The 27,704-nt window shown below is 43.7% G+C and overlaps 1 protein-coding gene and 1 long non-coding RNA gene across 4 annotated transcripts in view; both read right to left on the reverse strand.

Annotated features, from left to right (window-relative positions):
* The window catches only part of USP9X (ubiquitin specific peptidase 9 X-linked), a 96,228-nt gene extending 85,934 nt beyond the window's left edge, over positions 1-10,294 (reverse strand). For all 3 annotated transcript variants that reach the window (XM_074534532.1, XM_074534531.1, XM_074534530.1), the window contains exon 1: positions 10,154-10,294. The gene's annotated coding sequence lies outside the window, so the exon portion shown is untranslated. The remainder of the gene's footprint in view (positions 1-10,153) is intronic.
* A 2,148-nt stretch (positions 10,295-12,442) lies between these two features.
* Positions 12,443-27,704, reverse strand: part of LOC141728130 (uncharacterized) — a 54,829-nt gene continuing 39,567 nt past the window's right edge. Inside the window, exon 3 of the long non-coding RNA XR_012578843.1 lies at positions 12,443-13,253. This is a non-coding gene — a long non-coding RNA (uncharacterized LOC141728130). The remainder of the gene's footprint in view (positions 13,254-27,704) is intronic.

A 27,704-nucleotide genomic window follows, 5' to 3' on the forward strand; every position in this document is an offset into this window, starting at 1 on the left:
AACTCTTCCCAAGCACAATGGATCTCACAGGAAAATGCACACAGAGAAAGCTGTTTAGCAGATGATAAATGCCAGGAATGTCAGTCCACCAACAGCACAAGTTCAGTCATGAAAGAAATATTAAGCAGCCACAGCAAATAATGCCAAGTGCAAGAAGTCTGAGGAGGTGAAGGCAACAAACTGTCCTGGAAATTATGATAAAGCCAGTGGAACACTCAGCAGATCACAGTGAGTCAGGAAAATTATTTGGCAGTAATACTTTGAATATTCTCACTACTAGCAGACAACTTAATGACAAAGCCACAGCAGGTAACACAGAAGTTGTAAAACGCAGAAGGTGGCAAAAATTTTACTTCTGATGACAACAACAACAAAAAGCCAGAGCTATGAAACTGTAAGCAAAACCCTACAATTCAAACATTACCTGGAAACTCAGGTAAAAAACAAAATGGAACTAGAGATGACAGAGCATGAGTAGCTGAGCACAACAGCCACATCTACTGTGCCAGTCAACATCTTAGGATTTTTTCACAAGTTTTCATTTAACAAAATTGCAGAGAGACAGACACAACATGTTCTCTGTATTTGTCAAAGGCTGAATTTGTCATTTTTCTCCTACCTAATTGGAATTTTCAGAGTAATCTGGTTTCCACTGTAATTTCATTTCCATTGAACTAAGTCTCCTGGGTAAACAGTAATCAACTGAGACACCAGGAAGAAAAATTGTCTGTACCTTATTTGTCACAGAAGTTTAATGATGTTTTAAAAGGAAAGAAACAGAACTTCAGAAATGAAAGGGAAATCTCTGGCTTATAAGGCACCTATATAGAAATCCCCAAAGTTAAATCTATGTCTTGTTCAAAAACATTGTTGGAGAACACACCTGTCTTTTTCAGATTCACCTTTTCATCTTCCCCTCATTTTTCTTGGCATTGAGAGAAAGAGAAAACTGAGAAAGAGTGAGGAGGCACAACAGAAACTTAAGCCCAAAAAACTGTGTAACTCCTGAATAGCTAACAGAAATCCACTGAAAAGCTATGGCAGGAGGTAGGCTTGAGGTTCACAGCCTCTGAGTCTCAGCTCTTCATCAGTAACACAAAGACAACACAAGCTGTCTGATTAACGACTGGGTAACACACAGGAGGAGAATGGAAAGAACCTAAAGAACCTATCAAGCTTATCAAGCTTCCTTATTAACAGAGGAATCATTCTACTCAGTATTTAGCCTGATGTCACACATGCATTTACAGAGAGAATTCCACAGATAAAATACTGAATGACAATCCAATTCCATCTGACTGAATGAGCCAAGGATCCAACGGGAGAAGAGCTCCTAATGAAGGGCTGTGAGGGAAACACCAGTTTAATGACAAGCTGCATTCCCCCATTTCCCCATTTTCCATTCATATAAACTTGGAGGAACCTGAAGCTCAAGGCCAAGCACAAGCTCCTACACAGGGGTCAGAGCAATCCCAAACACAAGTACAGGCCAGGCAAAGGATGGAATGGGAGCAGCTCTGAGGAGAACTTGGGGGTGCTGAGGGACAGGAAGCACAACACAACCCAGGCAATGTGAACCCACAGCCCAGAAAGCCAAACATGTCCTGGGCTGCATTCAGAGCTGTGTGGGCAGCAGGGAGAAGGAGGGGATTCTGTTCCCTGCTCTGCTCTGGGGACATCCCGGCCCCAGCACCGTGTCCAGCCCTGGGCGCCCAGCACGAGACAGACATGGACCTGCTGCAGTGGGTCCACAGGAGTCAGGAGAAGGACCAGAGGGCCAGAGCAGCTCTGCCATAAAGACAGGCTGAGAGAGCTGGGGCTGCTCAGCCTGGAGAAGGCTCTGGGGAGCCATTAAAGCACTTTCCAGTACAGACAGGGGACTTCTGACAAGGGCATGTAGAGACAGGACAAGGGGGGTGGCTTTAAGCTGGAAGAGGGTGGGTTTAGATGAGGGGCCAGGAACAAAACCTTTACTCTGAAGGTGGTGAACAACTCCAACAGGTTGCCCAGAGTTGTGGATGTCACATTGTTGGAAGTGTTCAAGGCCAGGCTGGATCACAGGATCCATTTGCTATCCCCCTAAATGGTTCTTAAATGGTTATAAAATGCTTATATAGACCATGATTCATAATTTTTTCCCAAGGCTCATTGCATCATTTGTTTTTCACCACACACAATTTTAAAGTAACTTCACTAAGCCATCTGACAATTACCTAAAAAATGAATAATGGACACATTTTAAAAAATAAGCTTTTAGTTCTGTAGAGAAAATCACTCTGAAACACAAACCCCATGTCCTGATGAAATGATATGAAGAAAACAAACTTTTCACTTCCATTTATCAAGAATCTGTACAAGAACAAGGCCCCTCAAACATCAACCTCATATTTACAACTGCAGCAAGGCAAAGAAAAATCTCAACTGATTATATGCACCCTGTGACAAGCTGTTGTCTGTAATGCAGACACTTCCCTATTCACAGCTGGAAAGTGTCTCCAAAGTACACCCCTAGCATCACCAATTCTGGGGAAACAGAACATCAGCTGTTCAGAAGAGACAAGACAACTCTCCTTGAAAGCAGATTACTGACACCTGACCAAACAGGCAAGTAAGAGCATACTACAAAGATTTTAACAATAATTTCTAATGAAGAGAAAATCATCACAAAACCCATGAAAATAGCTTAAGAGAAAACAAACACTTTGGCAGCCTATGCGAGAAGCAAAGTTTTGTTATACCTCCAGAAATGTATCCCCAAAGTAACTCCTTCACAATTCTTATCAAAGGAAAAATCATTGCAACTGAACTGTTTAAATGTCAACATGTTTGCTCAGGCTTCTCCCCCTCCACTTCATTTCTGGAAGGAAGTTCTAGACAAGAACTTAAAATGATGAAACACACTAGAGAAACTGATTATGTCAAATATATGGAATAAAGAATTCTAGTGGACAACTGCAATTTAGAACTTAAATGACCTCAATGATAAACTTACATTTAAAGCAAATTTTGCTGTTAAACTGAAAGTAGAACCACAGGGTTAGTCTTCATTTTAAGTGTGAACTACGACTTATTTACTGTATTTTCACACCCACAAGAACTGCAGTGACTCATCAACACTGCCGAGCCCTCAAAGTGTGTTTCAGGTGCAGCACAGTGGCAGCACATCCTTGAGAGCACGAAGCAGGAGAGAGTTTGATCCCCTGCTCTCAACTGCTGAGTTACTCACTGCTGGCCTACACGAGCCCATCACCTGCACAAATCTCAGCTCCAGGGTGACACTGGTACCCGGGGAAAGGTGACACAAACAGAGCACTGAGTGCTGCTACAATTTCATGTTCAGACAAAGATGATCTTCTCAAGTACCATCTAAGGATCAACCAACACAGTGCAGTGGAACCTTCAAATTAAACTCTTATATTGGCTCTCACCTGCCAACAATGAAACTAAACCAACCAGTGTCTTCCTCCAGCTGCCTCCAGGCAACACATCCCGAGTTCTACTGCTCCCAAATATTCACAGCATTATCAGGAAAGTGACAGAAAATAAAAGGAACATTCATGACAGGATGAACTACCAAACCCTCCTTCATCTAGTCAAAACTCTCAGAATGGTGCAGGTAAGTGGAGAATTGCAGTCATGCACCTGCTAACCAGAGCTGGGACTGACTGGGCTTCTTTCATTACACGCTGGCTTACAGCAAGGCTTCACTCCCACTGAACATCACCCAACCGATGGCTGCTGCAGCCATTCAAACAAACAACAACAAACAACAACCTCAGTTTTGCAATCCTATACATGGAAGGAAAGGGGGAAAAAAAGGCTTCCCAAATGGCACAAAGGGAATTCATGTTCTCAGCATCTTCACCAGACATGTGACAAACTGTCAGCCACAGGAACCTCCTGAACTGCTACAAGAACACACACTGTAAGAATTTTCAGGCTGTGTTTCTGCCTAATTACCAAAACTATCACAAAGACATCCTGACACAGCAAGAGAACTGTAAAGCACTTCAGAAATGTGACATTACCACCTCACCTAAGAAAAACATCAGTACATCATCCTAGAAGCAGCCCCATTGCAAGAGTGTCTGCACATGTGTGTCCGTACACACAGACACCACTCTAAGTACCCCAGGGAGAGCACCTGGGATTTTAAGGCCCCACTGTGGTTAATAAAGAACTGTCTGAAAGACAGGACAACACACATGGAGAGCTGTGCAAAACTGGAACCTGAAACTGCACAACCAGCCACCTGAGTTAGATCTTCAACCTCCAGGGGATTTGTGTCACAATTTATGATTTAAAAAAAGGAAATCCTCACAGCTAAAGGATTCAGGAAAACACATTAAAAGAAAACATCAGAAATTATCAAACAATTAATAATCTATTTCTAAATCAGAAATTCATAAAGTCTAAAATACAGGTTAAACTACAGTTTAATGCTTTGGTTTATCAGAATTTCAGCACTGCATGAACATGTTTACTTACAAATTAAGTTAAACAGATACATCTTTCTCATTTAACTTTCAAAATCATGAACTTGTCCTGTTGAAATGTACTAAAAAACACACTGAAGTACTTGATTGCTAAAACAACAGAAGAAAATAAACCACAAACAACTCAAGGCTAATTTACCAAGAACGTTTTGACAACAATGTTCATTCCTGTCTTATATTTAAAATGAGACTTTTTTCACCCCACTGTCAAATGTATCTCTGGACAAGAGAACTGAAGTTCACCCAGAGCCAGCACAGGCCTGTCCCCACTGTCCCACAGCACAGTGGCAGTGAGGACACCCCTGCAGCCAAAGGAGCCTCTCTGGTGGCAGAGAGACCAGAACTCACACACACCACTGCTGATGTTTCTGACTGAACACATTCCTAAACAACCTTTCTTTCCTTCTCTCACCATTTCATGTTGCTACAACTAAGGCAAACCAAACCTTTTCCTCTTCCCACACCCAGTCCCACGGAAGCTGGAGAAAAGGTTAAGCAGCAAGTAAATGACTGAAGGACTGAACCCTATGGAATTTGCAATGTGCGTTTTTCTGTCATTCCATGTGCCATTCAACTGCTACAAAACACTGCTGCTGGTCTTAAAGGCTCTTCCAGGGACAATTTTCTATTACTTGAGTTTTGGGTATTTTACATGAAAGCTTAATGAAAAGACAGCCCTGAAATTCCCACCACATACTTTTCATTACTTTGAAGCAGTCACTTGAACACTTCTGTTAAAAAAAAAAAAAGAAGTCTTTTGCAATTTGTAGCAGAGAGGATATGAGGAAACTCAGGCAACAAGGATGTCTTGCCTTCCACACAGTCTTGAATCCCAGCTTAAAAACGGAATTTGGAAAAAAAGCTCATCTCTAAGGAATGATGCAATGTGGAATTCCCCTCCTCTGAGTAAATCCACAGCTGAATGCTAACAACCAAACAGCAGGATTTGCTGAAATGTCCATGCAAAGATCCAAATGCAAGAAAATCACATTTTTCTCTTAGCAGATCCACGTGTAATGAAAACAAAGTCACCAAACAGGGTTACATAGTGGTTTTGTAAGCAGATCCAGGATGCTACAAATACAAGCTTCCCACAGTAACATCCCTGACAGTCACCCAGAACTTCCAAAGCATCTTCAATCTGACTTCAAGAAAATGCTTGATAATATCAGCATTCAAAATATACCTAGACCTTAAATCTACATCCCATGGAGCCGTTTCAGAGCTGTCCTGACACAAAGTCAACCAAAAGCAAGTAATCATTCTGAAGTCAAGAGTAACTAATTCTTTAAGAAAATCATATTTCAACAATGTTCTTTTAAAAAGCAAGCTTGGGAACATACCTATATCCCAGTGGTTTTCATTTCAAGCATTATAATTTTTATTTGAAAAAGTGTCAACCAAAAAGCCTTAATAACAAGCAGACTGAATTCAACTCTACAATAAAATGAGTAACTAATGGCTTCTTATAAAACAAAGCAAATACTAGAAAATTCACAACACAAAATGCAGAAGAAACCAGTTGTGCTGTTCAGTTCCCTCAAGGAAAAAAAAATAAAAAAGAAGCAAAAAGTTTAATACCAAGTCACAACTGGCTACTTTAAGACCTTCCTTACTTTCCTCCTCCCCTGTGCAGTGAGAACAGTCATTAACAGCTCTCCTGTACTGTCACCACACCCCATTTTAAATCACCAACCCAGATGCAGAGAACATGCCCAAAGCACTCAGGTGGGCTCTGCCATGTATCAGAAAGGCAGCAGTGACATTTCGAGGGTGCAGGGCAGTGACAGAACAGTTTTCTGCCCTGAAGACTGAAGACTCTAAACAAAATTTGTAAGTCCCCAAGTGCAGCACATTCTCCAGTCATGTTCTAGCCCTAAGCATAAGAGAACCAGCCAATACAACATAACTGCTCTAAAAAGGAAACTCATCATGAATTACAACCTTCATAATTAGAGTGTGAGAACTTTCAGATGTTCCTACATTAGTAAGAGAACAAAAAACTTGACTTAATACATGGAAAAAAGTAATTGCGTTTTTCTAACACAGAATCTGAAGTAGCTCCAACTTCCCAGACAGAAAAATTCCAGTCTCACTGCAAGTATGTGCTAACAGGAGACCTCCTTGGGCTGTGCTCTGCAGTCTCAGAACAACACTCAGTTATGTTAAAGAATAAAGGTAATGCTGTGGATTTCCAGATCACAGATAACCAGTGAGATGTGAGACAAGGCCACAGGAACAGCACACAGTGCTGCCAGCTGTGCAAAACACAAGGACTGCAGTGACAGACAGGCACTACCAAGCTGTGCTCCCAAAACACACCCTCAAGTCCAGCTTCAAACTCGGAATTCTGACTGAAAACAGGGGTGATGTGGACAATAAAACTGGGTGCAGCTACACACAGGTTGAAGAGAAGACACATCCAAGTAAGGAAAACTTAAGATACCTGCACAAGAGAATCCACATCCAGACTACTGTTAATGCTCACACCCAGCAAACACCTGCACACAAAACCCTTCACATTTACAACTTTTCAAATGAACACAAAATCCAGCAAAGTTTCTTTCTCTGCAAGTGCTGGATAAGCAAGGCTCCTGTGATTACAAGAGAAAGAATTAAACTTAGTACTATAGTTTCAAGGGTTTTGCAGAGTTTGGATTGTCCTTAAAAATATAAAATTCTGCTTAAAGTTAAAAACAGTAAGGGACACCTTTGATTCATTTACTTCACAAATGAGGTTATCTTGATCTGGATGTTTTCAAAATATACCTATTTTTGATCTCTTAGAATAGATAAGAGTATTTATTTTTAAAAAGTGAGTAAACACATACACACACACATATATATGTATATACACATTTAAATTTATATGTATATATAAATTTAAATGTATATATATTTTTATATACACACATATATATTTATATACACATATGCAGATATATCTCTACACTCAGAGTACTGCCTAACACCAAAGTACTTTCCATTCAAATAGCTGAAATAAGTTCTGAACTTGGCTAAACCATAGCAGGAAGGGCAGAAATACTTTCCATGGAATTTAATATATTTTCAATACACACCTGACAGAAACAGAACTTCAAAGCCATTTAAAAATAAATTGTTCAAACTAATAAATAAATGAATTCCTATCCATTCTTACCCAAGGCTATATTCATACTGGAAGGTCCTAAATTAATTTTAATTTCAAATGTAAGATGTCTTGGAACAAAGGTACCTTTATTTTCTCAGAAGTCTCTTTAATTTTGCAAAATAGACACTAATAACTATTTTAGTTTATTTTGAGTCTCTCATCTATGAATTTCAGCATATTAATAAAATGCAGAAACCTAAAAGTGTGCCTTTAGAACACAAAGCAGTTGCACTGGTCTGAGCACAAAGGCACCACAATGTGGGACACAAAATGTTTATGTAAGGGTGACAGTGTTCCACAGAGATGGAAAACAGATTTGCTACCACTATCTTTATTGATTACCACCTCCAGATGTTGTCTTCCTGTCAATTCCATGGGCAGAGAAATGGCCACAAAGGCAAATTCTGCAAGACACGAAGCAGCAGCCAGGCAAGGTTCAGACAGAAGCTCCCCAAAAGAAACACCCTGAAGAAAACTACACAAAAGGAAAGTACAAGACCCTCTGGAGAGGGAAAAGTCACTGTGATACAATCTTACATTTATTCTGGTTAACTCCCTCCCCATAAACATGCTGATAATTTGAGTTTCTTCCACTGCAGCTTTATGATTATGTTTTTGGGTTTTGTACACAGCTATCATTAAGTATCACTGTTGTCTGGTGGATTGCAACAGAATAATCAATACATGTATTCTATATGCCTCCCTGAAATTCTTGTATCACTACTGTAGTTTGTTGGTTCAAAGAATAAACATTACTTCAACTGCAAGAATCAAAAGCATTGTTTGAGAACACAAAACAAAACAAAAAAGCCAAAACAAACCAACCAACTCCCTCATGTATGACTTGGGTTTTGCTGAAATAAATATGCAACTTGATCAGCAACACTTTTGGTGGGGAGGCCTGACAATCTCTCAAGTAAAATATGAAAAAAGAAAATTCCCAAGTACAATATAATAAAGTTAGCTGCCTACAGCTCTCAGCCACCCCTAATCCCTTCTTACTAGGGACACAGTTTCTATTCCATAATCAATAAAGGTCAATCCCCCAAACACCCATCAATAGCCCCTTCCTAAATGTAACAATTTTACCAGCCATTCGTCAGGCCTCTGAGAAGCTGCCAAAAAACCCCAGGTTCCGTGATCTGTCACAGCAAGTGTTGCCACTGTATACTGAAGAATTCATAACAGTATCTCAATTCAACAACTTTTTAAAAAAATACAGGCCCCAGTTCTGCAAGTAGGTCAGCAAAAGCAGGCCTGGTGCTGGCTCTGAGCCTGCGACTTCAGAGGGTCTCTGGGCCGATACAAACGTCCATGATCTGAACACAGCTGCAAAACTGCGAATATAAACCCAGTTGTACAGATAACATGCAAACAGCTGAGACAGACACAATATGTCTGCAGCGAGCCTGGGAGTCCTTTGAACATTTAATTAGAACAATTCTTTTCTGAAAGGTTCTTTTTTTCCTGTACAGCTGTGAGCTACTGCAAATCTTCAAAATACCTAACTGGACTTCTGAAGGAGCAAGCTGAAAATTAAATATGGCATCTTAAAAACTACCCCAGCATTTCTGGATACCTCCACAAGAAAGAAAAAAAATCACTCAAGAACAAAATAAATAATTTTTAAAAGCTATTCCCGCTGTATACAAACAAAGCTGCACAAAGTGGGACGGCTCATGTTAAGACAGTGGTAACTAACACACAAAAACCCCAACAACCCATCCAACTGGTGAAATCCCGTTTTCTCGAGGACAATAACACTGAGTATCTGCGGCCAAACTACACGCAACTACCTCTGCCGTACACGTCGGGCAAAGGAAGAGGGCTGTCCTGCCTAAAATAAATCGCTACAGACAAGCCCTAAGACACAACTCCGAGGAGGAGCGGCGCGGTGAACTGCAGGAATTAGACGAAAAAGCCACGAACGCTTTTCGTACATGGAAGCCGGGGCGCTGGAAGCCGAGGCCAGAGGAGTGGCCTACGTGTTAACTGTGTTTACAGCGGGCGTGAACGAGCTGCTGCTGCTGGATTTCATTGAGACCGTCGGGAAAGCGCCTCGGCAGGGCCTGATTTCCAGGCGTCGCCCGGGCCTACGCGGCCCCAATCACTCCACCTCAGTAATGGCGTTCGGGGCGAAGGGAAGCGAGAACCAGGGGAGGCGATGCCGGCGCAGCGCTGCGGGGACGCACCGGGCCCTGCTCACCGGGGGGGTCCGGCCACAGGGGCCCCGGAGAGGCGGCCAGAGCCCCCCGAGGGCGCCGGGCGCTCCCCCCCGCCGGCAGCCGGGGATGAGGAGCCGTCAGCCATTTTCCCTCGCCCTCCAAAACACGGCGGTGCGGGGCCGACACGCCGGGGCTCCGAGGGAGGCGCTGCCGCCGCCTCACGCCCCGCGGGTCCCGGGGTGCTCCGTGCTCGCCCCCAGCCGCGCCCCGGCCCGCGGAGCCCCATCCCCGGGGAGCACAAACAGCTGCCTGGCCCCGCCCGGGCACCGCTCCGCACTCACCCCCGCACCGCTTCCCCTCGTCCCGCGGCGGCTGCTGCGGCGGCCCGGAGCCCTCCTGGACGCTGCCTCATGCCCGGCGGCCGGCAGGGCACGGTCTCATGCCAGGCCGCGGCTCTGAGGGGGCGGCTCCGTTCCCCCGGCTCCCACTCGGCTGCGCTGCGGCGGGAAGCGGGAGGGCAAATCCGGCGCCGCTGCCCGCGCTCCGGGTGCCGGCCCTGAGCGCTTCTCTCTCTCTGGGGCGTTTTTCCTGCGTCACCAGCTGCTGCCCGGCGGCGGCGGCGGCGGCCCTGCCTGGGCTCGGGCTGGGGCTGGGCCGGGGCCTGCGCGCTCCGCTCCGCCCCGTCCGGGCACCGGGCGCACGCGGGGGGGGTGGGCGGACGCGCGCCCGGGGCTCGGCCGGGCGGGGGTGGCGGGGCCGGGCCGGGCGGCGGGAGCTCCGCGCTCAGGGCTCGGCGGTGCGGGGGAGGAAGCGCGGAGGGAGGCGGCAGTGGCGGCGGCTCCTCGCGCTCCCGGCGGCGGCGGCGCAGCCGCGTCTGGCGGGGCCCCGTGGGCAAGATGGCGGCGCCGGCAGCGCCTTCCGCACCCGGCCCAGCGCGGCGGCGGTTCGGCCACCCGAGCGCGGCAGTGACGCGCCGGCCGTGTGCCCGCCCGGGGCCGCCGGTCCCAGCCGCCCCCCCCCCGGTGTGTTGGTGTGCGGGGCGGTGGCGGCGGTGAGGGAAGGACGAGGGCTGTGGGACACACACAAACACACGCACGCACGCACGGCCAGCGGCGCGCGGGCGCGCGCGGGGCCTGCTTGGCGTCGGTTGGGCGCGCGCGCGCTCTCCATTGTGGCCCGCGCCGCCGGGCGCGCGCCGGGGCCCGGATGGTGACGTCAGGGCGGTGACGACGGTGACGTCAGCGCGGCCGCCTCCCGCGGGGCCGGGAGCGGGACGGGGGCGCGGGTGGCGGCGGCGGCTCCGGCCCTCAGGGCCCGCCGAGCAGAGCTGGCACCCCGCTCGGGCACACCGGCGCTTTCCGAAAGCCGGACGGAGCTTTTGTTTCTCTTGCCGGCTCCCCGGGGCAGCGGGCGCAGCTCCGAGCTTGGCAGAGCTCAGGGACAAGGCGCTCATGGGTGGCTCTCAGGTGTCCTGCGCAGGGCCTGGGGTTGGAGTCCATGATCTCCATGGGTCACTTCCAACTCTGAATAGTCTGAGATTCTTTGATACGTCTGCCTTTACATGGCCACAGTAGGAGATCGGTAGAACCCCGGTCCGTGCGTGCTTTATAAAGCGACCGGGAGGACTTCAAGCCTGGATTTAAAACCTGGGAAAACGGGAAAGGATGCTTGGGGCAGGACAGAAGTGTGGCAGGTATGGCGAACTCGGACTTCAGGAATACCTGAAGCGATGCTTAAAGTTCTGTTAGTCTGTGTTCCAAGATCAAAGTCTCATTTTAACAACATCATTCAAGAATTTCGGAGCAGGAGGTGAAAGATACAGTATTGAGCTGAAAACACAGGAGGGATTTAGCCTCCCCATGTTGGAATTTGGTGGAGAGGTTCAGGCCAACAACCTTAACTCCAGTGCAAAACGTTTTATCTTTTGGACCACACAGGGACAAAAGACTAAAAAACCTGAAATACTAATTGCTCATTGCAGGAGATGGAACAACGTTGGGTGGGTGTTTTTCAGTAAAAACCTGGAGCTCAAAATCAAGTGGTGATAATTCTGATGTTTCCTAATTTAGCAGAATTATTAGTTTTTTTGCTGATTATTAGATGGATTTGGGATGGAAATCTGAAGTATGTTGCTGTGTTAGCCACTCAGTAAACAAAACAAGGGATGCAGCTGCTTCATCACTGTACAAATGGAACAGTTTGTTTACTGAAGGAATAGCTGTATGTGCATTTTCTTCAGCAATAAAAACAAGCCATAACCATGGTGAAAGTTTGCAAGTGTCTGTGTTTTGTGTTGGGGTTAGAAATACATGTCATCATATCAAAACAGCTCTTTTATCTGTGGGATTTTCATGCTTCTGGGCATGTTATTGTAGCCTCTTTTTTTGTCCCTTATCAACTACTTTCAGCTTTTCCTCCTATTTCCCATTAACCCACTTTGTTTTCCAGGGAAAGCATTTAAAATAGCTGCACCTACAATGCTTGTACCTTCCCTTACCACCACGGTGTTCTCCCTCAAGCCCTTCACTGTTTATGATAACTTACAGAAGCATGGTGACACCTCAAACAATTGTAGCTGCCTGTATTTTGACACTTAACTTTAAAAATAAACTGCTATGTTTGTTGCTGGTATTTTCTTTTATTGTTTAATAGTCCCTTGTTTTAAAGACAGGCCAAATACTGTGTTCCTTCTGAGTACCATGGCTTTCTTTTGGCAGAGCCAAAGAGTGACACATCAGTGGATTTTTATAATGTGGGCAATTGTCCACCAAGAAATTGACTGTCAGGTCACATAAAAGTCAACAACAACAACAAAAAGATATGAACAGTAGTTGTGGAAACAATGGTGGTACAACTTGTGGCAAGAATTCCCTCTTGTGTAGAAGCATTTCTTCAGCCAAGAACAAGAGTGGGAGCTTTGATTATTTTAATTGAAGCCTTAGTCTTGGAAGAGACGAACAACTGATTCCTCTTCAGCTCCCCAGGACCTTTGGTGATACTTTCCAGGTTTTAGATTCTACTTTATGTACAATTTGCAGAAGCACATTAATACCAGAGGCATTTTGCATGGGGAAAAAAACCAAAACTGTTGTTTATATCTGCCTGGTTTAAAGGTGCATTCTGGAGTGCCTTGACAGAACAGCAGCTTGAAGCTGTGCTAATCAAAGGTCACAATAGGCTGAAGCACACAGCTATTTATGGCACCAAATAAAAAAGGTATTGGGTCTGCAATCACCCTGTGTGGTTCCTGAACCAGCAATCTGCACATGGACTTGTGGCTGGGGAATTCTTCCTGCCCAGACAGGAATCCATGCCTGCCCCTCTTTGCTCAGGCTTCTGAGGGCTTTGCTGTGGCTCACCTTGTGCTACACTCTTCTGCCTGAAAAGGTTCACACATCCCAACATTGCGAATAAATTTACCAGTTTGTCTTTGTGCAGCAGCTGTGGAAACACAAGAATACAAGCAAGGTAAATTGCTGATTAAAGAATACCCAGGAGATGAAGACAGAAGTCAGTAGGAATTCACAAATCTGACTAAGTGCTCCAAACTCTGTGACAGAATTCTGGTTAATTCCCCACTGTACACAACTGTTGGTATGATTAGAAATTGTTGATATGATTAGAAATGCTTTTGTGATATCTTTAATTCAGTGTGAAAATGTGGGGAAGGGAAGCATTTCCCTGAAGGCTTCCCTGCTCCAGCACTGCAGCTAGCCCATCAAACAAAAAGTGAAACCAGTTGTGAACTAGCTGAAAATGAAAACCAAAACATTCTGGTGAGGGAATTACTCAGAAATTAGAAAATCTCTATGTTAATGGGTGTGTTTATCCCCAGGTCTTAAACTCTGGTTGAGGCTGCACAGCTCCATGAGTAGACAAAAATGAAATTTACAGTGCTGCTGATGCAGAGTAAAGCTGTGGAGTTTTGCAGTGAGGTAGCAAAAGGAGGAATAACAGATGGGAGAAAGCAGAATTTTTCCACAGACCGACAAAAGATCTTTTTTTTCTGGTTCAGCCCCTTGGATGTGACATCACACACTGTCCACCAACACTCAGAAAACAACAGGTTGGGTGACAGTACTTTACACATAAATGAACATTCAAAATTAGGGGGAAAATCCCATGCTAATGATGTATCTAGAAGTTGTGAAAACTCTCCTGAAATGATGCTCTATCTCTTTTCTGTTGCAAATAAAGGTCAAGTATAGACATTTCATTTTAGTTTCTCCTAAGATCACTGCCTTAATTACCATTCCTCACATCAGTGTAAGACTTGTTCCTGTAGTGGTCACTCACTTTCCATCTTTTAACTTCTGTTTTCTGATTGTGAGAGATATTAACAGTGATGTTGGAATGGTGTTGGAATGGTATGTCACTCTTAAAATACTCATGGAAGCAGATAAATCCAGTTTGTGCTCCATACTTACAGGTGCAAAAAAAAAGGATTGCTTAGGCAGAAAGCATAGAAATTTTATTAGAAAAAGATTCAGTAGATTTTTATAAGAAAAAGATTCTGTGGTCTCTCACGTTAAGGGATGTTATCTGATTAGGAACAATTCTTGTGATAGGAGAAACATGGTGTGGCATTTTCATGTTATTCATTTAGTTGTGCACTTATGGGTTAAATGAACAGCATGAACAGAAATTCCCTGTGCCTACCAAATGCTCAGAAGATGTTGCAGAGACCATTTGTCAAAAAGTCTGTTTATAGGCCTAAAAGAGTATCTCCCCTATCTTTTGAAGAGGGAGCAATCCAAAATATTTTCCCTGTCTAGTTCATTGCTATCTGAACTGTCCTCAGATAATCCATGTGGTGTCCATGTGAAAAGCATCCATCTCATAGAACTTGGACAGAGTTCAAAAAATGGATTTGACAGCCATATGGTCCCCTTCATCCACATGAACCTTGAAGAAGTTTGACTTCCTTCCAGCCTTAAGAGGAGAGTGAGGGAAGAAGGGAAACTGTTCTTAAAACTTGTCAGTATTGTTCCTAAATGTGCTAGATGAGGACATTGTTCAAAAAAAAACCAGGAAGAAATTCTGTAGATTTGTGAATTTCCTCATCTTTTCTGAATGCCTGTGTGCACAGAGTGTTTGTCATGGCACTGGTGGGGATCTGAGGGAGCTGTGGTTCACAAACCCCATCCACCACATGTCATGGGCATTTTCTCCTCCTCAGCAGGGTTTGTAAACACCAGTGTTGCCATGGGTGCAACAGAAGGGAAGCAGCTTCTTCTCCTAGGGCTGAGCATCCTTCACCCTCCCAGCCCTGATCTCCCTTCAACCCCAAATGACATCCCTCATGTGCTGGAGTGCCTGGTTTATGTTGGATATGCTGGGCTAGGCAGGAGATTTTGTGGCTAATAGCAAGCAGGAAGAATAATAACTGAGTTTCCTTTCCCTTTCCCACAGTGGGCATTTCTTTGGCATTTTTTCCTCCTCTTCCTAAAATTTTGTAGGAATTAGTATCTCTTTGAAAAGCCCTTTTTCCTCATTCAGGGTTTACTCAAATTGGCTTGAAAGAATCGAGGGGAACCAACAGGCAGAGGCAGAGCCAGACAATGGGCTCATGTGAAACCATTGTCATTGAGAAACCATCAGAAGTTTCAAAACTTCAAAACAAGGTAGTCTGAATGGAGAAGGGTTGCCACTACACATTTGGGATGGAAAAAAGGAAAAAAAAAAAAAAAAGATGTGATCAGAAGCAACAGAAGCAATAGGAAAAAGTTACTTAATATTAAACCACAGATTTTGAAACAAACATGATTTGAACAGAAACACAGATCCATTTCAGATCTTATATCAATGGTTTTGTCTGAGCTTTATAAAAATAGCTTCTGAGAAAGGCTTAAATCTAAAAATATTTACAGGAAGAAAGTTTGCAATTTTGTAAAGCTAGGGTTTTTTCCTTTCATGTGACTAAAGATTTTCTTTCTTCAGTCTAAAGAGGGATTTCATACAGTAACATGCAGACTAGTTGGATTTTGGAACCTTTAGTTATGTGCTTTCACTCCACTCTTTCCTTTTTTAACTTGGTCCAGAAGTTTTTCTCCACTACCTATTTTATTGCCAGTTACCTACAAAAATAATTCCCATTGTTCAAAACAATCATTATTTCTCTTTTGATGAAATGGTACAGTAAGCAAATGCCAGTTTACATGGATGATTTGCTAGGACTGAATTTTGATAGTTGCTATTGCTGTTCCATCCTGTGCCTGTGACAGGTCACTTCAGAACACAAAGCAGATTAACTGTGTGCCATGCTCTATTTTATGTAGCCCTGCAGCCTTTCTGAGAGATTACATTAAAATATGTTGGATAAATGTGAAGTAACTCATAGCAGGACTTCTGCAGCAGCAGTGATATTTTGGCTGGAAGGTTCACAGTAGCAATAATGTTTGAGCAATGGCTGTGTCTTTGTAGCCAGGATGCAATAAGGCATTAAGCAAGCCAGAACTTGTATAGAGGGTAATATCTTTTATTAGATCTGAAAACAGGCTTGTATGCATCAAAGCTTGGCTGTTTTTACTAGACATATCAGTTGGTCTACTGAAACAATATTTAATGGATCTTTTATCATCCACAGGCAATGTGCTTTTTTTCAGCACACTAGTTCTTTACCTTTTATTCTTTTTCTATACCATTATTTTGGGAAGGTAAGTGTAATTCAGAATCTAAGTATGTGGAAATAACATCAATGAACAAAAGCTAAAGTTTATGCTGTAAACAGAGGATTATTTCTGTGATTTGACTTTTTTGAATATCAGGCAAAAAGCTCTTTAGAAGTACAATTGACTTGTCACTACTTCTGTAGTTTGCACTGCTCTCAGTTACAAATTGAGACCAAATGGACAAATCTGATATACACAAGTTAATTTTCTTTTTGAAATCTAAACTACTACATCTACTAAAAATCTAAATCTAAATCTAAACTACTAAATCTACTACTATAGTTCTGGAGTTCTTCTGCTTTTAAGCTTATTGCTGGTTATTTTCTAGGTTAAAATGAGAATCAAATTTCATATCATAACATCACTTTAATTATCTGCTTTTTCCCTGTGTTTGTACTTTTAGATGTACATATAGGAAGACATGGTTAGACATTCTTCTGGTTTTTTAAATCTATAACAGAAAATTTTAACCTATTTAATAGAAATATAAAATAAAACAAAAATGGACAAAATAATGTATTTTAACTTCCCAGAGACAAGGTAATTATTTCTTTACTTTCTGAAATGACAGGAAAAAATCTAAAATCATCCATATTTTGTGCTCTTTTATTTTTTCTTCTGAATAAGACGGACCAAATGGCCAACAGTTCTTAAGGATTTTGTGACTACACATCAATACAAAAGACTAATTCTTTATTCTTCTCAGGTGGAGAATCCAACTGAAGTCCACAGATTAATGCCTCTAATAGTATTAATTTCACCAAGTAGTAGTAGACTTTGAAGTTTTCCTTGAACCTTAATTCTAGGAATGTTATGAGTATCAAAACCATATGGCTGAAAGACTGCACAGCTCCAGCCTCTACTTAGTGGGCAAAATCCATCAAAAGTCTGTCTCTATTTCAAAGGAGAGTGAGGCTCCCAACATGGCAAATAATACTCATTTCAGCTGTATCCATCTCACTGGGTTGTAACCACCTACAAATGAGGCACCTTGTCAGAGGTGGCTCCCTGGCATCTCTGGGCAGACCATGGGGAAAGGCAGCACTCCCTGAGCACAGCTTGCCCCAAAGCTGGAATTTATATTCCGCCTTTGCCCTCCACAGCTGCTTTCCCTTCCCCAGGAGCTGCAGAAAAAAAGTGAATGGCTAGGTAACTTTCAACCTGGGAATGTTAGGTGAAATGAAATTTGGGTTCTCAGCAAATGGGGTGTCTGCCCAGAAGTGGTTTTTGCACCTGTAAGCAAGATGAGGACTGGCTCAGGAAGCCAGGAAGAACCCTGTGTTTGTGGGGCCAGGTTTTGGTGCTGAGGGGTACAAGGGTGGCTTCTGTGAGGAGCTGCTGGAAGCTTCCCCTGTGTCCTGTGGAGTCAAAACCAGCTCTGACAGCCCAGCTGGCCAGGGCTGAGCCCATCAGCAATGGTGGGGGCACCTCTGGCACAACTTAGTTCAGAGAGGGGGGAAAAAACCCTGTAATTCAACAGCAGCCAAAGAGGGGAGTGAGGAGATGAGAGAGCAACAGCCCTGCAGACACCAAGGCCAGGGCAGAGGAGGGGCAGGAGCTGCTCCAGGGGCTGGAGCCAAAATTCCCCCACAGCCCATGGAGGGCACGGGGATGCAGAGATCACCTCAGCCCAGGAGGGCACAGGGATGCAGAATCCACCTGCAGCCCATGGAGGGCACAGGGATGCAGAGATCACCTGTAGCCCATGGAGAGCTCCATGGAAGGCTCAGGGATGCAGAGATCCACCTGCATGGAGGATCCAATGGAGGGCATGGGGATGCAGAGATCACCTCAGCCCAGGAGGGGACAGGGATGCAGAATCCACCTGCAGCCCATGGAGGTCCCCTTGCTGGAGCAGGTGGATACCCAGAGGAGGCTGAGACCCCTGCACTGGAGGAGGCTCCTGGCAGGAGCTGTGACCCATGGAGAGAGGAGTCCAGGCTGGAGCAGGTTTGCTGGCAGGACTTGGAACATGGGGGACCCATGTTGGAGCAGGCTGTTCCCAAAGGACTGCACCCCGAGGGAGGGTCTCACACTGCAGCAATTCATGAAGAACTGCAGCCCGTGGGAAGAACACAAGTTGGAGCAGGGGAGAGTTTGAGAAGTCCTCCCTCTGAGGAGGAAGAAGTGGTAGAGAAAATGTGCAGTGAACTGACTGCAGTCCCCATTTCCCATCCCTCTGCACTGCCATGGGGAGGAGGTAGAGAAGATCAGGAGTGAAGCTGAGCCCAGGAAGAAGAGAGGGCTGGGGGGAATTTGCTTTTTAAGCTTTGGGTTTATTTCTCATTACTCTACTCTGATTGGATTGGTGATAAATTAAAGTGATTTCCTGAAGTTGAGCTTTTTTTGCCCATGACAGTGACTGGTGAGTGACCTCTCCCTGTCCTCACCTCACACATGAACCTTCTGGAGGATTTTCTCTGCCCTGCCCAGCTGAGGAGGGGAGTGACAGAGTGGCTCTGGTGGGCACCAGGCAGGGTGAGCCCACCACAGTTCCCCCATAGCACACAGACAGCAAGGGGGGCACAAACTGCCTGGGCCACAGGAACAGAAAAGCGCTGCCCACAGCAGCAGAGGTGCTCAGGGAGCAGATGGAACGACTGCTGCCTGGCCTGGCTTCATGTCAACCACTTATCTGTCTCACCAGACACAGATGAGGTGCCAGGGCAGCCAGCGAGAGAGAAAGATGGGGTGAGAAAAGAGCTCTGATAACGAGAGTCTGACCACAAACTATTCTTTCCAGGAATGGTTTCTTTAACTTACCCTAAACAATGGGCTACACTGTCCAAGAATTACCTACACAGTACTTGAAAACCCTCATTCTAATAGCAAACAGCTGTTTGAACCACATTTATGCCCTCTGCTTAGTGTCTGTGGTCACGTGTATGATTCCAGCTGTGGTCAGCTGTTCTTTGGGCTGATCTTCTGTCTGTCCTCCACAGGAAGATCCTCATTGCTCAAGTTCTCTGTTGTTCATTTCCCTCCTTGGAAAGTTTAATTCATTTTATCAGGGAGCAGAAATTACAAAACAACCATTGCTTCACGTGTAAATTGAAAATTCTTTGTCCAACTTTTCTTGGGAACCACACATAAATTTATTCTTCAAAGAATTGCTTAAAAAATCTCCACGTGGACTCTGGAAATTCAGGGCCTATCACACTGCATACATTTTTCAGGTGTAGAATCTTGGAGTTGCCCTATGAATGCAAAATTTAGATGCTGATGGTGCCTGCAAGAACAAATAAATTAGATTGACTCTGTCTCATACATGTGAAGAATTCCTCAGGATCATACCTGTGTTTTTTTTCAATTTCTATTTTCAATGTGGCTGATCAGTTTTTGCATACCTTTAAGAGTATGTGAAGGTCATCCTTCAAAGTTAGACAGATGCCCTTAATGGCAAAATTTAGTATCAAGTATTTTCATTTATGCCACTATATCTTACTATCTGGGATAAGTAACTGATTAATTCAAAACCCTCTGGAAAAGAGTTTTCTCAATCTCTATTTCTTTATTTTCTGGAAGGAATATTGTTTCCTAACTAATCTCATAGTTTGAAAGACCCAAAAGGGAGATGAGAAATTGAATATTGCTTTTGTGACACTACTGAAGTTAACTTGGAGCACATTCACAGACTTCATGTTGTCTTCATATTATACAGGGACAGCAACAGAAGCAGAGAAACGAGAAGGAAAACATTCTTGTCTTTCTCATTTCCCTTTCTTGTGTTCATGAAAGACCATCTAAATTTCTGATTAATAATATTTACACTCATATTGTCTGGATACAAAAATGGGAAGTAAGAAAAAGTAGCTGGTTTTCAATGAATATTGTTTGGAATATCTCCGATTTCATACACACTGAATTTTGAATGTGCTAGAAAGCTCTGTTATTCTTGCTAAATCCCTGATTTCTTTATCTGATGAAAGAAAAATACAAGCTTAAAGTTGTAGCTTGTATAAAATCTGGAGCTTAATAAATATTACAATTACTACATTACTGTTTCCCACATAGACCAGTATATTTTCCTCTCTTCTGACACATCTCTTTAGGAAGCTTCTGTCACTAAAACCTACAGGGGAATAAAGGGAAAAAAATTATTTGCCATTAAGTGCATTACTCAGCTTCTGTGAATGCAAAATTTTAAAGCCAACTGTCTTGTACAGACAAAAAAAAAGAGTATTTTTCTTGCCTAAGTAAACACCACATCTTCACTTAGGAAACAACTGAATATTAGTGGGGAAGTATCATTTAAAACTCATAGCAAATGAAGGTGTACAATCAGCCTTGCAGCTTGTCACAAAGCACTGATCAGCTCACCCAAGATGTGGAAAATTTCAAAGACAGGAAGCAACTTCTCCTCCCAGATTCTCACTGCACTAATTAGCTGTGACTTGCTATTCCTTCCATGGATGCAGAGAACTTCAACTTCACAGAGATCCCTAGCACTGCAAGATGAACTCATCTGTAAATTCTGTTCCTTTGTACAGCAGAAATGGGTGATGTATTCCACACAGGCAAATTACAGTGAAAAGATCTATCCTATGGTAATCAAAATATGAGCTATCCGTGTCAATTGTATTAGAAGTATTAAATACATATATGGAAGTGTTTAATGCAGTGGTACAACCACACAGCTGTTCACATAGGAATAAATGTGAAAAAAACCCACACAGTCTTCAGTCCCTCCCTGTCATGCTTGTGTATGTTAAAATGCTTGTATATTGTTAAATGTTGGACATATTGTGCATGTTTAATTAAAAACCAAGAAATGACTGTAAAGTATGGTATGGCTTTTCTAGCACCTTAACAAGGCATAGATATATTGGAACATCAGATAAAGGTAGTGTGGGTTATTTTGCTGCAGCTCTGAGGCTTGTAGGGAGAGGAAATAATTTTCTAACATGCCAACTGTCATAGCTGAAGAATTCAGAAAATATCTCAGACACACAAAGGCATAGTTCTGAAATAAAAGCAACAGATTTCAAAAATCTGGAGGTTGGACTGGATGTTCTTTAAAGACCCCTTCCAACACAAATTATTCCATGATTCTTTGAATCTGTAAGATAAAGATGAATGGAGGACGATGGCTCAGGGCTTAGATGGGTACAAACCAATCTGATTGCTTGGGTTAATTATAGATAGTGCTTAATAGTGCAGGTGATGGGTCCCTGTGCAGAATGGGGCTCTTCACTGAAGGAGAAAGATGCATGAGATATGGAGAAATTTCAGGCTTGCTCCCTCCTGGGACAAAAAAATAGAGAGGCTTGTAATCTATAACCTGTACAGCATGGAGAGGTTAGCAGCGGACAAGAGAGTTTATAAAATGTCAAAAATGTATCTCTGAAAATCCTCTTATTTCTGGGATTGTGCAGAGTTACAAATGAGTCCATAGTTACCAGACTCATCCTCAGAAGGTTTCCCCTGAGGGTCCAGACTGAAGGATTAGGATGAAATGACCCTTTTGAGAAACAACCACTGACTGCCAAGTAGGTGTTTCTTCCCCTATGGGCATTTTGTGTGAATTCTCCCTGAGTCACAATGGTTATTTACTTGACTTTCTCTCAGTCATGTACTGGAGGAAACATGTCACATTCTTGGACACTCAGGGATGGGATCCAAGATTGTTCTGCTGTAGTTGGTATTTCCTCTGCAGTGGTGATGGGCAGGAGTTGCTGAGTTCCACATTGTTTGGCTGGCTGCAGTCTGGATATGACTGGTTTACTTTGGACTGTTGTCTCAGTTTGGAAGGACAGGAGTCTGCCAAGGAAGGCAGGAGCCTCCCCTGAAATGGAGAATGTAAACCCTCCTCACCCCTCAGAATTGCTGTAAATTTTAAATTAAGGGGCTCTCAGGCAAAAATATGGGAGCAGGAAATAACAGTTCTTTAATAGGGAAAAGAAAGGAAAAAAAAATTAACGGATTAAACAAAACAATGCATTACACTAGAACAACACTGACAGAGTCAGAACCCAACCTGACACCCTGTGGGTCAGGGTGTTGGTGGCAGTCCCATTGGAATTGTGGCTGCAGCCCTCCTGCAGTGTCAGGGGTGGTTCTGTTGGAGCAAGGGGGATCTGTAGAGAAGGATGTATTCTTCCTCTGAAGATCCAGTGGGAGAAGAGACAGCTGCTGTTCCTCTGGGGAATCCCGTGGAGAAAGCTGTGCTGGTGTTCCAGAACCTCTGGATTATACCCGGGTAGGAATGCTTGGCTCCTCCCTCTGGGCGGAGCATCTCCCAATGGGATGTTATAGTTCTTATCAGCCAAGCAGTGACATCCAATAGCTGTTATCAGCAATGTCCCCTCCCAAGGGAGTTGTGAATGTGGTCACTCAAAGAGAGAGATAAGGCAAAATGCCCACTTGACAAAGGTAATCTGCTATATAGATCGTAATGGAAAACATCTTGCATTGCAATCTTCAACAACTGTGACTTTTCTTCTGCTCACACCCTTGGTGGGAATGAAGAATGGTTTGAAGGCAAGGATGGACAGCTCTGTCCATCTTACCAAGTAAAAGCTTCTCCTCTAAGGAATGTTAGAACTTAATGATTTTCTGCATAGACTGGAAGGCAAGGTATGCAACAGTCAGAAGTCCTCACACTGAGTGTCTCTTTAAAATAAAACTTATTACTTTAAAGAGCTATTTCTGCTTGAGAGTGAAAGTAAAACACAGGAGCTTGCTTAAAACCACCAGCTTCACTCCTGCTGTATTTTTGTCAGCGGTAAAACTTATGAGAACATTATATAAATAACATTAAAAAGTTCACTTTCCCAATAAGAAATGAGATAATGCAGGAGAAAAGTTCATAACAAGTAACTAATGCCAAGGGTAAATATCTCTAATGCAACCAGCAAGAAACTTTGTTTAATTTTTCTTTATCCTGGAAAATTAATTCCAAGATCGCAAAAGGAAATGCATCAGGTTTTGCCTTTTCATTAAGAAAAGCATTAAAAAACACAATGTGATGAACTTGCAGATGACAAAATTGCCTTTCTTAAAATGTGAGAGCTCAAGATGTTGGGTATTAGGGAGGAACTGAAGAAAAAACAAACAAAACAACCACAGCATGCCTCTTTATGCTGGAGCAGGACTGAGAACCTTGGTTTGAAAGTGGAAGAACATTTCAAAGATCTAAGTCTTAACAGATGGGATCTGGCTGGGAAAGGGGAATAGTACTATGAAAATATAAATGTTTAATATTTTATGCTGTGTTAGGAGTGCATTCCAGTTTAAACAAAAATTAAAATGGTCTTCAACAAATGTGCAGCAAACAGATCATTAAATCATACTCAAATATTAGTTATAAATTTTAAAAAATCATTCTCTGGATTCATTAATTGCCTCTAGGAAGGCTGTTGTACGAAGATGTTTCTCATCCTTAAAGGCCAGTTTAAGATGTTACATTGAGAAAAGCTGCTAAATAAAGAAAAAGTACTAGAAAAGAAAGGGTTCATTTCCTTCTTCTCTGTTGACAAGGAGGTATGGTATCAAGAACATTGTCTAAGGCCTAGAAAATTTGGTTTCTGAGAATCTGACTGCTAAGATCACTCAGCCACCAAAGCCCATGGGAAGGTTATTCAGCCATGAGCTGACTGTGTAATGTTTTCATTTCTTATCTGTGAGGAGCCAGCTCCACTCATGAGCATTTGCAAAATCTGGAATGTGCTTCAGGGATGCCAGGGTGACTCTGGAGCCTGCAAGGGTTGTGCCACTGGGTTTTCCTGCCTGTGGTGCCAGGCTCAGGCTGTCTTAGGCAATGGAGAGCTGGTGGCATAAGGAATATATCATGTGGATAATGTTGGTGCTATTAATCCTCTTTTTATTATAACTTAAGCCCCATATTATTATCTGAATGATTCCTAACCTATTAATCTAACTGGACTTAAAGGGATGATAAAAATAGTGTCGTGCTTTACAGGTATTCATTTATAGAAATAAACTTTACTTAGTGCACAAAAATTAGGGTGGATAATTCGAGGCTTACATTTCACACATCCCGGTTCATAAAATTGATATATTTTAAAATACAATATTAAGATGCTGTGATTCTATAACATGTTGTATTTGATGGTTTTACTGAATCATTGCAGTAAATATTGATTTAGGCAACTAAGTCTCCTGAGATAAAATTAGGCACTGAGGAACAAACTCTGCCTACAAAAACAAAATCAGATTTATTTTAAAGTATAACTGTGTTTGTGTTAAAGATAGTTTTCTGATGCTTTATTGAATATTTTTGTTCTGTTTGGAGGCTGGACATTTCAGAGGTTTTTGTAGGAAGCTCAGCACTGCAATGATGGCTGAGCTAAGTCCTTGAGGAGTCCAACTGCTTTGATCTGTCAGATGTCCAGCCTGGAGGACAAAGGTTTGGGTTCTGCATCAGGACCATGCTGCCTTTCAAATCCACCAGCCATGTCCAGGACACACCTGAGAGCACCACTGACACAAACCCAAGAGAAGATTGTTATAAACTCGTTCTAGAGAGGTTATTTTTCACTTTTCATCCACTGACACATAAATGAGTGAATATTTTAAATTGTCATAGGTGAGCACTTAAACACTTTATTGGCCTTTGCTGAATAGTTTTGTTAGTGACATTTTATACTCTCTGTTATGAGCAATACAAATATGATTTTTTTTTTCCTTATGATAAAGGTCTTTTCTTCAAAAATAACCATCTTTAGCATATGTTAGAAATGGGGTGACAAGTTAGGATAAGAACCAACAATTCTCAGTTGCTCATGTGGTGAAAAACTCCTAACAGGCATCTTTGCTTTTAGCCTACTTTTGTCTGCCTACAAAGAACTTTGCTTGTCAAGAATTTAGGTACCTACTCCTCAAGTGGAAAGAATAGCTGGCCTCCAGCCTCCCACAGGGAGAGCTGAAAATTAAAAAGATCTTTTAGAGAACCTAAGAACGGCTTTAGCCCCTTCAGCAGCTGAATAAGGTTTTATAATAGAAGTGCAAACGCACGTGCTGCAACTCCCAGTGAAAAGCTGTCATGATGCCACATTATTTGCAATCTAAACCTCAGCTTCTCCAGGCATTCTCCTGCACTTTATAAGTCACTCTGATGTACAGATAATTTCTGGCATAGGTCTTGATAATTCTTGACAAATATCTGAAAGTTATAATCTGTTATGAATGTGAGTTAGATGGGTGTGCTGGGAGCTTTCCCCTCTGTGCACAGCAGAAGGGGCAGGAGCTGCCTCAATGAGCTACAAAATTGTTAGCAGTGACCATCACACTCTGCAGGCAGGTGTGCACCTGGCTGCCTTGGCTTGGGAGAGTTCCTGGTGTGCTTGGGTGCTGCTGGAGGTGGGACCTTGGTAAATGCACATGGCATCAGCTCCTGCCAATGGCACACATGGCATCAGCTCCTGAGAGTGACAGATGTGGCATCAGCTCCTGCCACTGCCACACATGGCATCAGCTCCTGAGAGTGCCACACATGGCATCACCTCCTGACAGTGCCACACATGGCATCAGCTCCTGAGAGTGACAGACATGGCATCAGCTCCTGAGAGTGACAGACGTGGCATCAGCTCTGACAGTGCCACACATGGCAACAGCTCCTGCCAGTGCCACACATGGCATCACCTCCTGCCACTGCCACACATGGCATCAGCTCCTGAGAGTGCCACACATGGCATCACCTCCTGACAGTGCCACACATGGCATCAGCTCCTGCCACGGCCACACATGGCATCCTGCCCGTGCCACACATGGCATCACCTCCTGACAGTGCCAAAGCCCTCAGTGTGAGCAGCAGCAGCTTCTGAGCTTCTTTGCTGCCCAGAAGAAAGAGTCACCACTCAGGACACGTCGGTTTGTACTTCCAAGGCATCATCAGCCACTGGATGCGAGTGCAGGTCGTGGAGCTGTGAGTCTCTCCCAGAGTGCAGTGAAAGTCACTACCCCAACACCACTCCTCTTCCCAAGGGGATCTCATCACCCAATTCTTCCTGCATATTCTCCTGTTCCTCCAGTCCTGCTAGCTCCTCTCCTCTCCTCTCCTCTCCTCTCCTCTCCTCTCCTCTCCTCTCCTCTCCTCTCCTCTCCTCTCCTCTCCTCTCCTCTCCTCTCCTCTCCTCTCCTCTCCTCTCCTCTCCTCTGACCTTCTGTGACACAATTACCTCTCCCATACCATTCATCATAATTTTATCTCCCATTCTACCCCTCACCCCTTGCCTTTCACCCTTCTGCCTCTGCTCTGTGTGTTTCACTGGGAGATGCCTTTTCTCTCTCCGGGTTCCCTTTCTTCACTCCAGCTGCCCTGGGCCTTTAGTTCCTGATGTTCTTCTGTCCCTCCCCTGCCAAGAGAGGGGCAGTGCTGGAAAGGTGGACAAGGGACCAGTGCCTGTTGGAGAGGACAAGGGGCAGATTCCTTCCAGAATGCTGTGTTTTCAGGACTGAGGCATTTAAAGCATCTGTATTGTACAGAGTCAGGAGTACATCTAACCCCATTGCATGCTCCTACCTTGTCTTCTGTCCTGACAGTTTGACCTGGGCAAAATTTCCCTTTATCCACATTGTGCCATCCCATATGTTCCCTGCCTGTCCCTCTGCAGCCTCTCCCTGGCCATGTGCACATGCAGCCAGAAGCTGAGGGAGCACAACCCAATTTCCTGAAGAGAGGAGAAGCTGTGCCCAGAGTGACTGCCCAGAGGATTCAGTCAATCCCCAGCCTCACAGGCCTTCCCACTCCTCCCCTGCTCCAGGAGCTCTCCAGCTGGCTCTGTGTTCATTTCTGCCTTCCCTGGGACATCTTCTTATGGTCTCGGTTCCTCTTTTGCACTCTGGAGAGAATGTAATCTGCAGTTCTCTGTTTTCCTCTTCTGATGGACTGGGCATGCCTGGGTCCTTCAGAGCTCTTATCCTGCCACACCAATGAAAGACCATGCATTCACTGCTTCCCCTTGTTCATGCCATCCTTAACAACAACAAAATCCTTTCCATCCCAGCCTGGTTCCCCTGTGCAGTTCTCAGCTGACTTATTAGTGGGCCTGTGTTTGTCATTTGTGAGATTGACTGCACAAAAACTGTAGGTGTAAATTTAATAAAAATACATCTGTAAACATTACAGCACTCAGCACCATGGTTTTTATAAAATGTAAAGTAAAGCTGGTTGTCCATATTGAGTTTTGGGTAAATAAAGCAGGGCTTTATTTCAAGGTTATGTTCCTTGCTCCTTTTCCAGGTGAGACGCTAAAGGAAA

This window comes from Zonotrichia albicollis, chromosome 2 (genome assembly GCF_047830755.1).
Source record: "Zonotrichia albicollis isolate bZonAlb1 chromosome 2, bZonAlb1.hap1, whole genome shotgun sequence".
NCBI classification, from domain to species: Eukaryota; Metazoa; Chordata; class Aves; order Passeriformes; family Passerellidae; genus Zonotrichia; species Zonotrichia albicollis.